Source organism: Aquarana catesbeiana, linkage group LG01 (genome assembly GCF_042186555.1).
Source record: "Aquarana catesbeiana isolate 2022-GZ linkage group LG01, ASM4218655v1, whole genome shotgun sequence".
In the NCBI taxonomy this organism is placed as follows: Eukaryota; Metazoa; Chordata; class Amphibia; order Anura; family Ranidae; genus Aquarana; species Aquarana catesbeiana.
The window spans coordinates 324,411,131-324,427,570 of NC_133324.1; the positions used below are offsets into that span (position 1 = coordinate 324,411,131).

Below are 16,440 nucleotides of genomic sequence, written 5' to 3' on the forward strand. Positions count from 1 at the left end.
GTTATGGTGTGAACAGAACACATAGAGAACAATTGTTTTTTTGTGCCCTTGCAGAACGCGTGCAGAAAACTGATGTCTCTGCACATGGTGTGAATGAGGCCCAAGTGCATGAAAACACACATATATTGACATATATATATATATATATATATATATATATATATATATATATATATATATAAAAGTGCAGCGCGGTATAGTAAAACAATAGTTCTACCAGGTGAACATACTATATAAATTTACATTAAAGTGACATGTGTATCATAAAAAATATCCAGTGAAATAAACCAAGTTAAAAATCAGGTGAAAAATAAAAAAATGAATCCATACATAAATTTATGTGTTAAAGAAAGTACAGTACTCCTGATGACGTCAGTTGTGACGAAACGCTCGTAGGGTTTGTTGCGTATACATGCACGCCGCATGTGCGTTCTTGATTTTAACATACCAGCAGAGCTTTTTTATCTGTATCCCTGCAAGGACTGTTTTTACTGATTTGGAACTTTGTTGTTTAAATAAACCACCAAAGTAATCTCTGCGCTACTGGAGTTTTTTTCTCCCCTTCTTTTCCTTGGTTAACCCATTTGTATGCTGTGGAAGTCGCTATCCATTGGTACACAGTTCCTGTCTCAGCGGTTGCCCATTGGTGCGCTCTTGCCCCTTTGATCATCCATTGGCGCACAGCACTTATTTCTTGGAAGTGAACCATGGAAGTTGCTCCTGACTGATGCCAGCTGGTCACCTGGGAATCCCTCACAGTGTTCCTGCGTTTTCTACTAAGCCTGTTTTGACCCCCCTGAGAAGGGTGGTCGCAGGCTTTCCGGTAAGCCTCCATTGTTTATTGTAAGGTGACGGGCAGCACAAGCGGAGAACACAGACCCTGGCTTCTGTATTGAAGTTTTTCCATTGGGATACCTTCATTTATGAACTTGGTTTGTCACATTAATGCACAATTTCTTTAACACATAAATTTATGTATGGATTAATTTTTTATATTTCACCTGATTTTTAACGTGGTTTATTTCACTGAATATTTTTTATGATACACATGTCACTTTCATGTAAATTTATATATTATGTTCACCTGCTAGAACTATTGTTTTACTATCCCGCGCTCCACTTTTCTATATATATTTATCTTTCTGTGCCCCATATCAGGGTTATAGTGCTTAGCAGCAGGATATCCTTCACGGTTTAAATTTTCAGTAATTTATATATTTTTTATTTATCACACACCTAGCGCAATTTCTTTCCTTACTTTGTTACACATATGTTGACATGCTTTGCATTTAAAATACACAAAATACATTTTTTTTTAACTTCACTAAGCTTTGCTTGTAAAGTAAACTTTCACTGTTTTTACTCTTGTATTTATGTGTTACCTTTTACTGAGCTGAAAAACGTAGAGCATGTACTCCTTTTTTTTTTTTTTTTTCTTCTGTTGAACAGGGAAGGCTGCAATTTGGCAGGTCCCTGCTGAACAGGTGGAGATTTGATCTTTCTATGCCCAGCTTTAGAAAAGTTAGAAACAAATGCCTGTGGATCCTGGCAGAAAACTTGAGTTGATATCTTTCTGTGCTCTCTATCACTAATGATTTTCATTACAGTGGAACCTTGGATTACGAGCATAATCTGTTCCAGGAGAATGCTTGTAATCCAAAGCACTCGCATATCAAATCGAGTTTCCCCATAGAAGTAAATGGAAACGAAGATAATTGTTCCACATTGACTTCTATTGCATGCAATACCACATGTGGCCAGAGGTGGGGGGGGGCGCTAGAGAGCCTCGGAAATACTCGGGGACAGCTCGGCTCGGAAACACTCGGGAACTGAGTATTTCCAAGTATTTCCAAGTATTTCCGAACGGCTCAGAACCGTTCCGAGTGTCACTGGAGCCCCCGCACATCTGGCTAAATGCCATACTGCACACACCATTGGCTTGAATCCTGCTTGTTTTGCGAGAAAACACTCACAAATCGAGTCAGGATTTAAAAAAAAAAAAGTCGCTCGTCTTTCAAAACGCTTGTTAACCGTGTTACTCATAAACCAAGGTTCCACTGTAATTACATTGTTCTCAGCTACAGTATCTCAGATCCAGTCTCACATCTCTCCATGATATTATCTTTTTGTGGCATAGGAGAGCTGAACCTCATGGTGATTTGTTGTAAGGTGTTTTTTGATATGCTGCCCTGAGAGTGCTCATCGATAACCGTGATGTCCAGCTGGACCCTCAGAGGAGTTTATGAAAAAAAAATGAAAAGATGGGAATCACCATCCTAGTTTTTACAATCCATGAAAGGTTTTATTCCACAAAAAAATCAAAGTATTCTGGGGACTCAACACTTTGGGGTTGATGTACTAAAGGCGAATATACTGTGCAGTGCAAGTGCACTTGCTCCAAAGCTTAGTAAATGAGGTAAAACTTCACTTTGCAAAGACTACCCAATCACATGGAAGGGAAATAAAATCAGCATTTTTTTGTACATGATTGGATGATAGAAACCAGCAGAGCTTCCCCTCAGATCTAGAGCAAATGCACTCAGGCCGGGTTCACACTTATGCGAATTGGATGCGGGTTGTATACAGTGCAGCGTATAAACACAGTGTAATGCAGTGTGTATAACGTAGTATAGTGTGAATAGCACAGTGTTGTGGTGCTACTGAAGTGTTGGTGTTTACAGCACTTCTGTGTCACCACTGATCTTTTTTTTTTTTTTCATTAATAATATTTTTTTTTTTTTGTAGTATCAGGTTTTGTTGTTGCATTAGTAGTACTCCCCTTATGTTGCAGGTGTTATTCCTTCTGTGTCAGCACAGCAGTGGTATACTTTTTTAAATGTATTTATTTGTAGTGGCGCAGCAGCATTAAGATTATTTAGGGCATAATTGCTGTCCCCCCTTCTGCGCCAGCAGTGGTTTCCTTTTTTTTTTTTTTTTTTTGGCGCAGCAGCACTAAGAATATTTAGGGCATAATTGCTGTCTCCACCCCCCACCCCCCACCCCTTCTGCATCGCTGGTGTTCCTCTTTTTTGTGTCAGCAGTGGTTCCCTTTTTTTTTCTTGGGCTTTTTTTTTTTTTTCCAGCAGCAGCAAAAAAAAATTTCTCCATAATTGCTGTTCCTTCTTCTGAGTCACAGGTGGTCTTCCTTCTGCGTCACCACTGTTTGTTTTTTGGGCTTTCTTAATTTTTTAAAAAATTTGTTTTATTTTAGGTTTTTTTTGCACTAACTATAATAAAATGTTTTATAGTGCACCAAGCACAAAAGTAAGTATTGGACCAAGCACCATATTCCCACCCCACACTCTATAATAAAAAGTTATAAAAATCCACCCCCCAAAAAAATAAAAAACAATACTAAAATGGTTTATAGTGCACCAAGCACAAAAGTATTGGACCCAAGCACCATATTCCCATCCCACACTCTATAATAAAAAGTTATAAAAATCCCCCCCAAAAAATCCTCATCATGTCCGAAAGGCCAACAAGGAGAGGCAGATGCTCACAGGCCACTAAAAAAGGGCAAGCAGCCTCTGTGTCTACAGTGAACAGTGGTGGTCGTGGACATGTTGCATCCTCTGCAGAATTGGCCCAGTTTTTCTGCACCTGTTTGACAGATGCATGCAATTTCAATTTTTTTTTTTATTGTTAACAGCAGAGCCCGTTCCTGCACCCATCAAGAGTAACTGTGAGGGGTTACAATGTTCAGGCACCACTAGGGCTGGGCGAACAGTTTGGGCCGAGCATAAGTTTGGCCTAAACATCGCCCATTCAAGTACTCACCTAAAACCCAAACGTTCTGGGCACTTAGTGGGATGTTCACCCGTCGAATGCACAATAGGTTGTTAAAGCATTCACTGATTGTAAAAAATTGTAAAACAAAAAAAAAGACTGTAAATGAAATAAAATTGAGGAAAAACCAGCGTGGGGAGGCCCCTTTGGGTCTGGTATGGATTTTAACCACTTCCCTACCGGCGCATTGTAAAATGTACCATAGTACCTATTCCCAGCCCATTAGACTACCTGGGTACCTATCTGCAGCCTATGCCTCATAGAATATACGTTGGGGTGGTTTGTTTCCTAAATGGGGTCATTTTGTGGGTAATTCCACTGTCTTGGTGCTCCAGGACCTTCAAAATTGTGATAGATAGGAAAATAATTATTTAAAAGATATAGGACATTTTGAGCGGACTTTACCGGTACCAGAAAAGGAACACTATATCATTTTATAAAGTTCAATTTATTACAAATATATTGCAAAATTAAAAATGTATAAAAGATAAAAACAAGAAAGTTGGAGCTCTCATTGATATAAGCACACAATGTATATAACATATTGGATCCCTATTACTGCTAAATCAGAAAGGTCGGCGTTTCCCTTTATGCTTCCTTAGGACTTTATTTCTTTGACTGTAAGCAGAGGGATTCTGTGTAAAAGAGAAAGGAGGGGAACATCATGTTCCAAGAATGGATAGGAAATGCAGCAAAACATTTTATAATATAGTCCCCATATGTAGTATGGAGAATAGTGTACTAGGAGTACCACTCACAGATCAGAGAGAGCCCTCATATAAGTAACATGGCATGTGCTATCCAGAGGTGTCTAGATCAGCGATATCATCCCTAGATCAATCAGCCAATAGACAAAAATGCCCCATTCTATAAGGGGGGAAAAAGGAAATCAGCCTCCAAGAAATAAACATAATAAATGGTAGCTTCCAATCATAATCATAGTAGTAGTAATACACTACTTACTGGGCAGTAATATCCCCAGAGTTACTACATCGGGATAAGGGTCAATCACCAGTATACAGTATCAATCAATCTGGCTAGTAGTCAGATTAACTCCTATAAAGAGTACAAAACACATGAGATGAACGGTGTAGCAGATGGCAACATATTAAATCTATCCATAGGGGTCACTAAGATTGAAAGGACAGACAGAATCAATTACCTTGATGGTATTCAGGTGAGAGTCAATGGTGAAATGGCTTATTGGAACCCAAGATATCCTCCACAGAAAAAACAATGGATAGACTGAAATCTAAAAATAGAAATCACACTATATTATCAAGAAAATAGTATTAATCACCAATCAGATGGTTGCAAATTAGAAAAGCTGTTCAACTTATGAACAGCATTCAGTTGCAAACATACCAATAGGCCAGTGTCAAGATTGACATCAATTACCATGCAATTGCACAGCCACAGATTTAATCAACATTTACTGGCGACAACATCAGCAAAAATATCTAAAGAGTAAATATAAATGCAGATAGTTTTTAGTTACAGAGCTGACTCGGTTGAATTGATGATAGGCAACTCCTATCCTCATATTGATTAGTGGTTCCAAATTAATAATAACTACTGCAGTAGGGAACAGACACAAAAGATACGCTCAGCATCTTTCCAAATTACTGTTCTGCTTTATTATGACGCAATTGAAGGTTTTTATGCACATGATTACGTAGGTATCACATTAATATTACAATTGTACATTTATGGTAACAAGGGGCGTTACATAGGCAGGCTAATTCTAATCAGGACTCGAAAGAATGTAAACATTTACTGAAAACATTATTAGTGCCGTGTGCACAGTGAGGGCAGAGTGCAATACATACAAAATACAATACAATTATATACAGAACGTACAAATTTCCATTACAGTCTCCCCTCTTTTGATCAATATTTTGATCACTAACCATACCTGCTATCACCTTTAACCTGGAACCTCCACACGCTTAGGTGGAGGTAGTCCTGGCCAAAGAGGCAAAAAACTCCATTGTGGAGAAAATAATAGCTGAGCAACTTTTTCATTACAAAATGACTTTTCATTGTGAAAAACAAATGATTGATAAGACATATTTACAGAGTACTGGCTGTACACTCCTGTGGCCAGAATGGCCTTCTAGCTGAATTGTGGACATGCTGACTTATCAGCATATGTAAACACAGACAATTCTACATATAATGGAAGACATACAAAAGACAAATATGACTTCAACATGGCTAAACTATTTTTCAAATATATATATCCCTTACAATTAAAGTAATTGAATCAAAAAGTACCCTAGACTGTGATCACAAGAGGGAAACAAATCAAACACAGAGATTTCTTTAATTTAGTCATTTTTGCATTGTCTGGTGTGGATCCAGGTGACTTTTCCTTCAAGTTTTGCAAAAACTGTACATGAAATAGATGCTGTATTTTGAGTCTCCAAACATTTCCTTATATATAAATGTCTCTTAACAATCCAAAAGTCACCTGGCTTTAGTTTTAGATCCTTCCAGACTTTTAGGATCTGGAATTAGGGAGAAAAAACATAAATTTGTTTGTAAAAAACCTTAAAAGATCATCAGCATTCTCCGTGAGATCCGAATGGAGGACTTCAGCTGCTGAGACAAAATATAAGCAAGTGAGTAACACACTCCCAAACCAAATTTCATAGGGAGAGAGTCCAATATCCCCCTTAGAGGCCTGATAAAATTTAAGAAAACATTCAGGCAAAAGTTTTCTAGTTTCTTACTTTACTTTGTCCGCTATATTGTAGACAGTAGGGGGTGTAAAAATAAAACCTCAAAACTTCTAGTAAGGACTCTCCTATAAAAATTGATTTCCTCTGTTACTCTCTGTACTCCCTGGCACTCTGTACTTACAAACTACTTCTGATAACACTTTTTACTGTGGCCTTTGCAGTAGCATTTGCCACTGGACATCCAAAAAACATGTCCATACAGACAAAATGCATACTCGTAAGATCCTAACTTGGGCATCTGGATATATCTTTTTGTAATCTCTGGGAGGGATGTTCAGCTTTTGGTAACACCTTTGGTAACAGGTAAAACAAGAAGTGGTATGTTATAAAAACAACTGTGGAGAACCCTGGCTCTATCCCATGCTCATTTACTAAGGCAGCCATAACTGCTTGTGACTCATGACACGGTCCATGTGTCAAGCTGAAGGGAAAAGAGTGGCTGGCAGACATAAATGATCACCTTTTCCAAAGTCCTGTTTCATAAGAAGTTGCCCCCTGTGGACCACTTGTTCTTCTCGTTCTGGGGTCCTTAAAGTTGAATTATTAATCCCAGCTATACTGGGCCAGAACTAGGGTGGAATCTGTGAGTTGCACAGACCCATCAAGTGTCCGGGGCTGTAAATGCAGCATCCTTAGTCACCTGGTCTGCTTCCATGTGTGAAAGTTAATATGGCTACCTCAGCAAGAAGCTGGAAGGCTGAAAACAGCCGATCAAATTAACTTGGCATGCTTCGTTGGTTTACCTGCCGAAGTAAAAACAAACTTCTGGCCCTTCAAATGGAACCAAAAGCTCTCTATATCTTGACTATCTATATAAATATACACTCTTTTTATAGCTCACAGGCTTTGCTAAAACATGGAGCTCTGCTTCTTGAGCTGGGCAAAAAGGATCCAATGACTTTGAATACAGAGTATCCTTCTGGGTGATAAACTGCATACTCAAATCTACAAAAAATTAAATATCTGGGTCTTCAGGGAGTGTGTCCCGCACTGGGCTCACAGCAGCTGATTCCTACACCATCAATTTAACACATGCATCTTTTCCTTTCTTTTGAATAAATGTACGCATTTTTCATTGTTAGATTTGTACATAAACAAACTCATATTTTAAACCTTTCATTAGACAAACATTTAGTTAGCTGTAAATTTGCTGCACAGAATGTTGGACCATTGACCAAAACAATATCTAACTTTGTCTAATAGCACCTTTGCATAAGAGCTACAGCTCTGATATATCGGGATGAACCCTTCATTACTGGGTCCAGCCTTCATAAATATATTACAATGGCTTGTTTTCTATCATGCTATTTGTGTAAGAACTCCAGTTTCATGTTTCAAAAGACAACTTTTTCCTGGCAATATTATAATAAATGATAACAATACCCTGCGGTCATGCAGAGATGCCCATAAATCCAAAATATTCTTCTGCTTATACCACAGTACTTACAAGAAAAAGGGGCACATCATTTCACAATCCACACATTCTGCTTTGGATTTCAAAAATAAAAATAAATAAAAACAAAAGGACCAATCTGTATGATGGACCAGAAAGTATCAAAAACTATAAAACAACTGGCTGCAGGTGGCATCTATTCTAACAGGGTGTGTGGACTTGATGTGATGGGTCTGTTATATTTAAATTTTATTTATTATTACTCTTACATCATGGACCGCACATCAAGTTTTCATCAAAAACCTTACAATATCATTTTTGTAGAAAAACTTCTTATGTATCCCATCCATCTTGGCTTTGTTAAATATTATGGCAGCTTTATTCAAAATAACAACCTCATCTTAATTTTTTTTTCTCTCAATAAGGGCTTATTGAATAAATGTAAAATTACAAAATTGTTATCTTAATCTAAACTAATCTCATTCATTACAAATTTCCCCAATAACCTGGACTTCATTTCCAACCAAAGGTTGTCTAAACCAGTTTCAATATATCTATATTATTAATATAATTGTTAAACTCATATTAGAAATTAATACTCATTATTATTTAATTTTACTTAATTTCCCTTTTTTAAATGCAGTGTTTCCACTATCAAAGGATATTCAATTTGTGTAATACACGGTTAAATGTAACCTTCATTTTACCATGTTTGGAAAACAGATTCAAAATAATTGTGATCACATTGTTTACCATTAGATTCGTTAACCCGGCACATTTTGTTATAAATGTTTTGTCTAAAAAACAGAAATTGGCATGGTGTCCTTCCAGCTTATCACTGACCACATTCTTTCAGGAGAGCACAAAGGAGGGGGTCACATCTGTGTACATGACACACACAAGCAATAGAACTAAAGGTCCCAGCATTCGCACACACATACACCAATATCTCTCTAAAATCGCTTACATTTTTCCCATTTGTACACAACACATGCATATCATTCTCTCAATTTCTTTTAACTCTCATTAATATTACAATTGTACATTTATGGTAACAAGGGGCGTTACATAGGCAGGCTAATTCTAATCAGGACTCGAAAGAATGTAAACATTTACTGAAAACATTATTAGTGCCGTGTGCACAGTGAGGGCAGAGTGCAATACATACAAAATACAATACAATTATATACAGAACGTACAAATTTCCATTACAGAGCCCACCTCAATGACGCTGATAAGAATAATCACAATCGCAATCACAGTCTGCTCAAATAGACGCACCTAACAATGTTTTCCCTGGATCATGCCACAGCAACAATCACTGCCAGCACTAACAGCCTTAAATAGGAAGAAACAGTGGTGCCAAAAACTACCAATTTATTGCTGACTTCAAGCAGCTGTGAGAGCACATACCCCGGGGGCCGGAGTGGGAGGTGTCACTCTACATGGTGTGTGAAAATACCCATACGGCGAGAATGAACAGCGCCGCCGACGCCGCGCACGCGCCATAGGGACATCAAGGCCTAACTCTAAATCGAAAGTGCGCACATGCGCAGTAGCTAGCAGTAGATACTTGGAAAAAGGACCATGGAGTGACAAAAACTCCGATAATAGCAGTACTAAACAGACAACCGTGACCAAAGAGAGGTACTTCTGACCAAATGCAAATACCACATCATCATGTAGGCTACTCACAAAGGGCTAAACTGAACAACGGCACACCAGTCTACCAACAAATGACTTTTCCTTATAATTAATAAACAAGATGTGTATACAATAAATGCTTACAAGGGGATTTTTCCCCTGCTCCAACCACCGCAACACCACCACCATGGACATGCAAGGGCTTATCAATAAGCCAATATGCTGCCAGATATTTACCATGCAGGGGGTCCTCTTAAGCATATAAAGGGAAAAAAGTCCCTGATCCAGGCCACATCCAGTAAGCAGAATGACACGCTACAACAATGTACACTTGACAAATGTCTCACAAACAAAGGGAAAGAAAAACTTTTCCCATATATAAAATTAAAGATGCTGCATTTATTATCCAAACCTCCAGAAACATTTTTTTGTAAATTTTTAAATTGCTTATAGTATCAATTCTCCTAATAATAGTTTATAACACACAATTAAATTCAATGATTTGACAACAAGCCTTTTAGAACAACAAACAGGTAAAATGGGGGTACCACACCTCTATCATTATTTAAAATGATTTTTTCATAATTTTGCGGAGAGAGATTAGGATTTGAAGGACCACCACTTTAACCCAGGAATGGTTGGTAGCTGAGGGCTTCTTTGAGGCCTGGAGGAAAAGTAGCATTTAATTTAAAGATCCATTTAGCCTCCCGCTGCAATAGATTTTTATCAACATTTCCTCCTCTAGGGTCTTCGACGACCCTTTCTAACACTGTGAACCGCACCATTAATGTGTCTTGCTTATGTTGAAGGGCAACATGTCTCCCAATCGGATCGGATGATTACGGACTGCCTGTCCGTTTTCATCCGATCCGATCGACGGATGGAAAATAGGACATCCATCCGTCTGGATCGGATCGGGGCGGATCGGATGTCAGCGGACATGGCAATCACATTCCCCCTGATGATGACACGTATGCCCTGTGTCGAAGACGCGTAGGGGAGGGGCCAGGACAGAGTGTTAGGCAGCAGCTGCTGTCTGTGCTGGGATGGTCTCCATAACCTCACTGCTACATCCATTACCTATTGTTTTATGCATCTTCTGAGTGGTGCACTGATGCACCCTCAAAATGTGAGTACCCCCTTCTGGGGGAGAGTTTTTTTATCTGACCTTGTTAATAAACACTTTTTAAACGTTATCACACCATATGGTTCCTTTCTCTTTTTGCCTATGATTTGAGCCTATGCTGGAGCCTGTTTTCCTGTGATCCACACTGAGCCCTGGGTGGCTCAAAAGCGTTTCCTAACTCTGTCTAGCGACTTAGTCACATTCCCTAAGGTGAGCGCTTTTACTTGGGGGGGGTCACCTTTTGTTTCATCATCGCATGATATGTGGCACATGGAATCGCAGCACGTTTGAAAACATCATCACTGAAGCACAGTTGTCATCACTTTCATTAAGGACTTTTGTGTTTAATATATGTCTATTTTATGATGGACGATTAAGTATATACATTGTGTGACACTCTGCACTTTTTGGCTGGCACATGTCATTTTTCAGCTTTTGTTTGCATATATGAATCATTTATGAATTAACGTTATTAATTTTATTATTTATTTGTTTATTGCACTTTTAGCACCTGGTTTGCACTGATTCATTTTGGAGCATATTTGTTGATATTACCATTTCACATGCTCACTGCACTGTTTATTTGTGCACATTAAGTTTGTTTATCTTGGGGGATATAGCACATATTGGGGTTAAATTATTTTATACTCTGTTGTATATGCACTGTATCTCTGTGTGCCAGGATTAGGGCACGGTTAGCACACTCTAGCGCATCATATTTATTTATTTAATATTTCACACGCATTACAAGGCGTGATTCATGTATGCGGCTGTGTAGTGCTTACTTTTAGCACTAGGTTCATTTTGGCACATAGGAATTTTTCTTTGTTCAGCGGACATGTCACCGCTGACAGCCGTTGCTCCATAGAGCTGTATGGAGCTACCGCCTGAAAAAACTGACTGGCGGATCTGAACAGTCCGCACATGTAAAAGGGGCCTAAATGTTTTTCCTATATAAAAAGATCCACATTTACCTTTTGTTTGGCAATCAACATAATGATCAATTCTTTGTGTTTTACCATTTGGAAGAGTGAAGAATGCTCCTTCTAGAATCCAGCCACAATACTCACTACCACATTGAAACATGCCACATTGAAACATTCAGATGTTCAGTAGACACCGCAAATTCCTGGAAGTGACTGTGGACTAAACGATCTTTTAAGGATCTACATTTTTTTATAGGTGTTGGTAATACCAATGTCTGTCCAACGTTTTTTTCACCATACCATGATTATTTGAATATGTAGTAACAACATGTATTTGAATACGTAGTAACAATCCTTACAGTATCTTCCTGTTTGTTTACCTTAGTACCAAATAATAGTTCATGTCTATTTTTTAGACGTGCCTTATTATATGCTTTTTTTAGGGTAGTCTTTGTGTAGCCCCTTTCTAAAAGTCTCGCTCTCAGCGATTTTGATTCCTTCAAAAAATCATCTTCGTTGGACCAGTTGCGTATAATACCTAGGTGAATACGGTATACTTCTAATCAGTGGTTGGGGGTGGGCACTGGAGGCATGGAGTATGGTATTTCCTGTAGTGGGTTTCCTGTACAATGAAGTGCCCAGTGTACCATCCCCTTGTTTGAAAATAATCACATCCAAAAATGGTATTGATTGTACATCACTATGCATGGTGAATTTAAGATTGTAATCGTGGTTAGCCAATTTCTCCATAAATACCAGCAGGTCAGTTTCACTAGAATTCCAGACCATGAATACATTGTCTGTGTATCTGTACCAGCATATAACGCTGGACAGACACATAGACAAGGATTAATCGATGAACAATGTACACTTCCACCCCCCAGGTACAGGTTGGCATACAATGGGGCACAGCATGTCCCCATCGCAACCCCCTGCACCTGGATGTAGTGGGACCCGTTGAAGTAGAATATGTTTCTCGTTGGGATATGATGCAACAATAGTAATACAAAGGCATTATAGGGCTGAATCACCACATCCATTTCATCCAAAAAAGGCCTTCACCACAGAGATTCCATGTGCATGTGGGATACTACATTATAATGACTCCACCTTGATGGAGACAAGTATACTGTCTGTAGGTACAGTGATGTAAATTTCTTTAGTAAATCACTGGTATCCCTAATGTAGGACGGGAGTTTCAACATATGTGGTCATAAAAAAATGTCCACCAGACGACTGCCTTTCTCAGTTTTTGTGCCCACTCCTGATATTATCGGACGTGCAGGAGGTTTGACAATGCTCTTATGGGTCTTAGGTAAGGAGTAAAAGGAGGGAATTCTGGGAAAGGGTGTCTTCAGGGCCTCAAAGATCTCCTTATCGATAACTCCATTAATAAAGGCATTGTGCACTATCATATCATATTCACAATTAAATGTATGTATTTTTTCTTCTGATATAAGAGCATACCAATCCACATTTGACAAAATATCTAGGCACATTTCCTAATATTTGGTGGTATCCATCACCACAACATTACCACCCTTGTCTGCCATTTTTATTGTAATATCCCCATTCTTCTGTAACTGATTTATTGTCTCCTGCTGATGAAAAGTAATATTGTTATTGCCAATAATATCAAAATGTTTTTTAATATCTGCAGTAACCTGGGATAAAAAAGTCCAGATATGGGGATTCATTGTCATGGGGGGAAATTGCATAGGTTTTTTACGAAACCTAGAATCAACCAATAGAGACTGTGGAATTTTGGGGGACCCACCTCCCCAGAGCCATCCATGGCAGTCTCGTTTTTGTCCTAAAGATCCTTAAGAGCCATGAAGTCCCTTACCGTAAACCCTTTCCATTGTTCTCAATCGATTAGTTTTTTCTTTCTCCTATCCTTATCATACATGTATTTATATGTCAGTCTTCCAGCAAAGAGATTCATGTCTTTTACTAACTCAAAATTGTCTGCTCGCGAGGCTGGGCAAAAACTTAGTCCCAGGACCAAAATTTCAGTTTTAGATGAGGAGAGTACCTTTGAAGATAGCTTAATGATCTGAAACTGATCATCACCTTTTTCCCTTGTATGCGTACCGGTCCAGATTGTGAGGGGCCATCTGCTTGTTGGGCTGATCCTGCACAGGAGGAAACAATTGAGAATCCTTTTCTTTCATGCTTTTTTAAATAGCTCCCGGATTACGAGGAGTATTGGTATGTAACCGCATAGATGTTTGAGGGGACATAGGAGTGTGATTAGGGCCTGTCAAGATATCTGAACCAGTGGCACCTCTGCCATTTTACTGTGCACCACCACGTGACCCATCACCAACCGTAATGTCAACACCTATATCTGAATCAGAGTATTTATCATAGGTGTGTTCCTTTTTTTTTCTTTCCCTTACCACCACCATTATGACCGTCACCCGTGTTGTGTCTTTTTCTAGATCCACGGGATCCTCTTCCCAATGGCTGCGAGAGATGAGAGAACCGTGAAGTATGTGAAACATATGATGAGTCAGAATCTGTACCTTCTGCAGTATCAATCTCGCTTTTACGTGGGCCCTTATAACCATCCTGATTATTTCTAGTTTTTTTGCCCCCCTGTTGTGGCCATCTATATGCATATTTCCCATTAAATGCTATCTTATCCCTAATGAATTTAATATCCTTTTTATATATTAAATCTTTATTACATTTTTCAATATGTTCTCTTAGAAATGTATTCTTAGCTAGGAACTTAGGATGTGCACAAAGAGACATATTTTGCTTTTGAAATTCAATAATCTCTCTATCTAGATCTCTGATATCTTCATTATAATGATCGATTAGTGTATTCATCATTTTCACTGTGCATTCCTGCAGATTTGCCTCCCATTGTTTTTTAAAATACATTTTGATCTCCCATAAGTTTGGGAAAACCTGGATCCTCAAACCTTGTGGGTTTAGATCTTTAATATATCGTTCTAGGAACTTGACCTACCAAAACCAATTAGACTTTCTCTCCAGTGCCTACCTGAGTTTATGTATCAAAACCTCAATCTCTAATTCTATCCCATGGTCATCACCACATTCTTTATGAATTTTGGACATTAGTCCCTCCCATTCTGTGCCTGTATAGTCCGTCATAGCGTCAAATTTGTCAAATCAATTAATCGTGAGTATTCATAATTTAAACATATATACTCGATTATAAGCCGACCCGAATATAAGCCGAGGCACCTAATTTTACCACAAAGAGCTGGGAAAACGTATTGACTAGGGTGGGAAATGCAGCAGGTACTGGTAAACAATGCCCATCTGCAGCCTCATTGTGCCCATTTGCAGCCTCACTGTGCCCAACTGTATCATCAGTACCCATCTGCAGCCTCACTGTGTCCATCTGCAGCCTCACCTTTGAATACACACAGCGGGTGTTTCCCGCTGTGTCATGCAACTGCTTTCTGTTTGGCGGCCGTCCACTGTAACAAAGCCCCTCCTCCTCATCCTTGATAGATGGAACACTGATTCAGTTTCCCAGCATTGTATCAGTGTTCCGTCTATTACGGATGAGGAGGAGGCGGGGCTTTGTTACAGTGGATGGCCGCCGAACAGTTAAGACTGCATGACACAGCGGGAAACCCTCACTCGAGTATAAGCCAAGGGGGGCTTTTTCAGCAAAAAAAAAAAAAGTCGGCTTATACTCGAGTATATACGGTAAGTCCTTTTTACCTCACCTCCATAGCTAGAGTGACGCCTCCCACCCTGGCCCCCGGGGTGTGTGCCTTCACAGCTGATTGAAGTCAGCAATTAATTGGCAGTTTTTGGCACCACTGTTTCTTCCTATTTAAAGTGGAGTTCCACCCAAAAATGGAACTTCCACTTTTTGGATTCCCCCCCCCTCCGGTGTCACATTTGGCACCTTTCAGGGGGGAGGAGGGAGCAGATACCTGTCTAATACAGGTATTTGCTCCCACTTCCTGGCATAGATCACCACCACAGTGATCTACGCCACTTCCGCCGCCTACCCCGTCCTCCCCCCGCTGTATTCTGTGAGACACAGAATACAGCAGGGACCTGAGAGGACGCGCAGCGCCACTCGCGCATGCACAGTAGGGAACCAGGAAGTGAATGGCGGCGGCGGCAGCAGCCAAGAGCCGAAGGACAGATCGGCTTCAGCTGCCGACACCGCGGGCTCCCTGGACAGGTAAGTGTCCATATATTAAAAGTCAGCAGCTGCAGTATTTGTAGCTGCTGGCTTTTAATATTTTTTTTTCAGCAAACCTCCGCTTTAAGGCCGTTAGTGCTGGCGGTGATTGTTGCTGTGGCATGATCCAGGGAAAACATTGTTAGGTGAGTCTATTTAAACGGACTGTGATTGCAATTGTGATTATTCTTATCAGCGTCATTGAGGTGGGCTCTGTAACTAAAAACTATCTGCATTTATATTTACTCTTTAGATATTTTTGCTGATGTTGTCATCAGTAAATGTTGATTAAATCTGTGGCTGTGCAATTGCATGGTAATTGATGTCAATCTTGACACTGGCCTATTGGTATGTTTGCAACTGAATGCTATTCATAAGTTGGACAGCTTGTGGTGATTAATACTTTTTTCTTGAGAATATAGTGTGATTTCTATTTTTAGATTTCAGTCTATCCATTGTTTTTTCTGTGGAGGATATCTTCGGTTCCAATAAGCCATTTCACCATTGACTCTCACCTGAATACCATCGAGGTATTTGATTCTGTCTGTCCTTTCAATCTTAGTGATCCCTATGGATAGATTTAATATGTTGCCATCTGCTACTCCATTCATCTCATATATTTTGTACTCTCTATA

The 16,440-nt window shown here is 39.3% G+C and overlaps 1 long non-coding RNA gene across 2 annotated transcripts; it reads right to left on the bottom strand.

Moving 5' to 3' along the window:
* Nucleotides 1–4,696: 4,696 nt before the first annotated feature.
* LOC141131269 (uncharacterized) lies at nucleotides 4,697–9,454 on the bottom strand. 2 transcript variants are annotated; one of them, XR_012242736.1, is made up of 3 exons: nucleotides 9,340–9,454; nucleotides 4,952–5,041; nucleotides 4,697–4,845 (listed from the first exon to the last, which is right to left on the bottom strand). It is a non-coding gene; the product is annotated as an uncharacterized lncRNA (long non-coding RNA). The 2 variants fall into 2 exon arrangements; XR_012242726.1 differs by lacking the exon at nucleotides 9,340–9,454 and adding an exon at nucleotides 9,208–9,335.
* Between the last annotated feature and the right edge of the window lie 6,986 nt (nucleotides 9,455–16,440).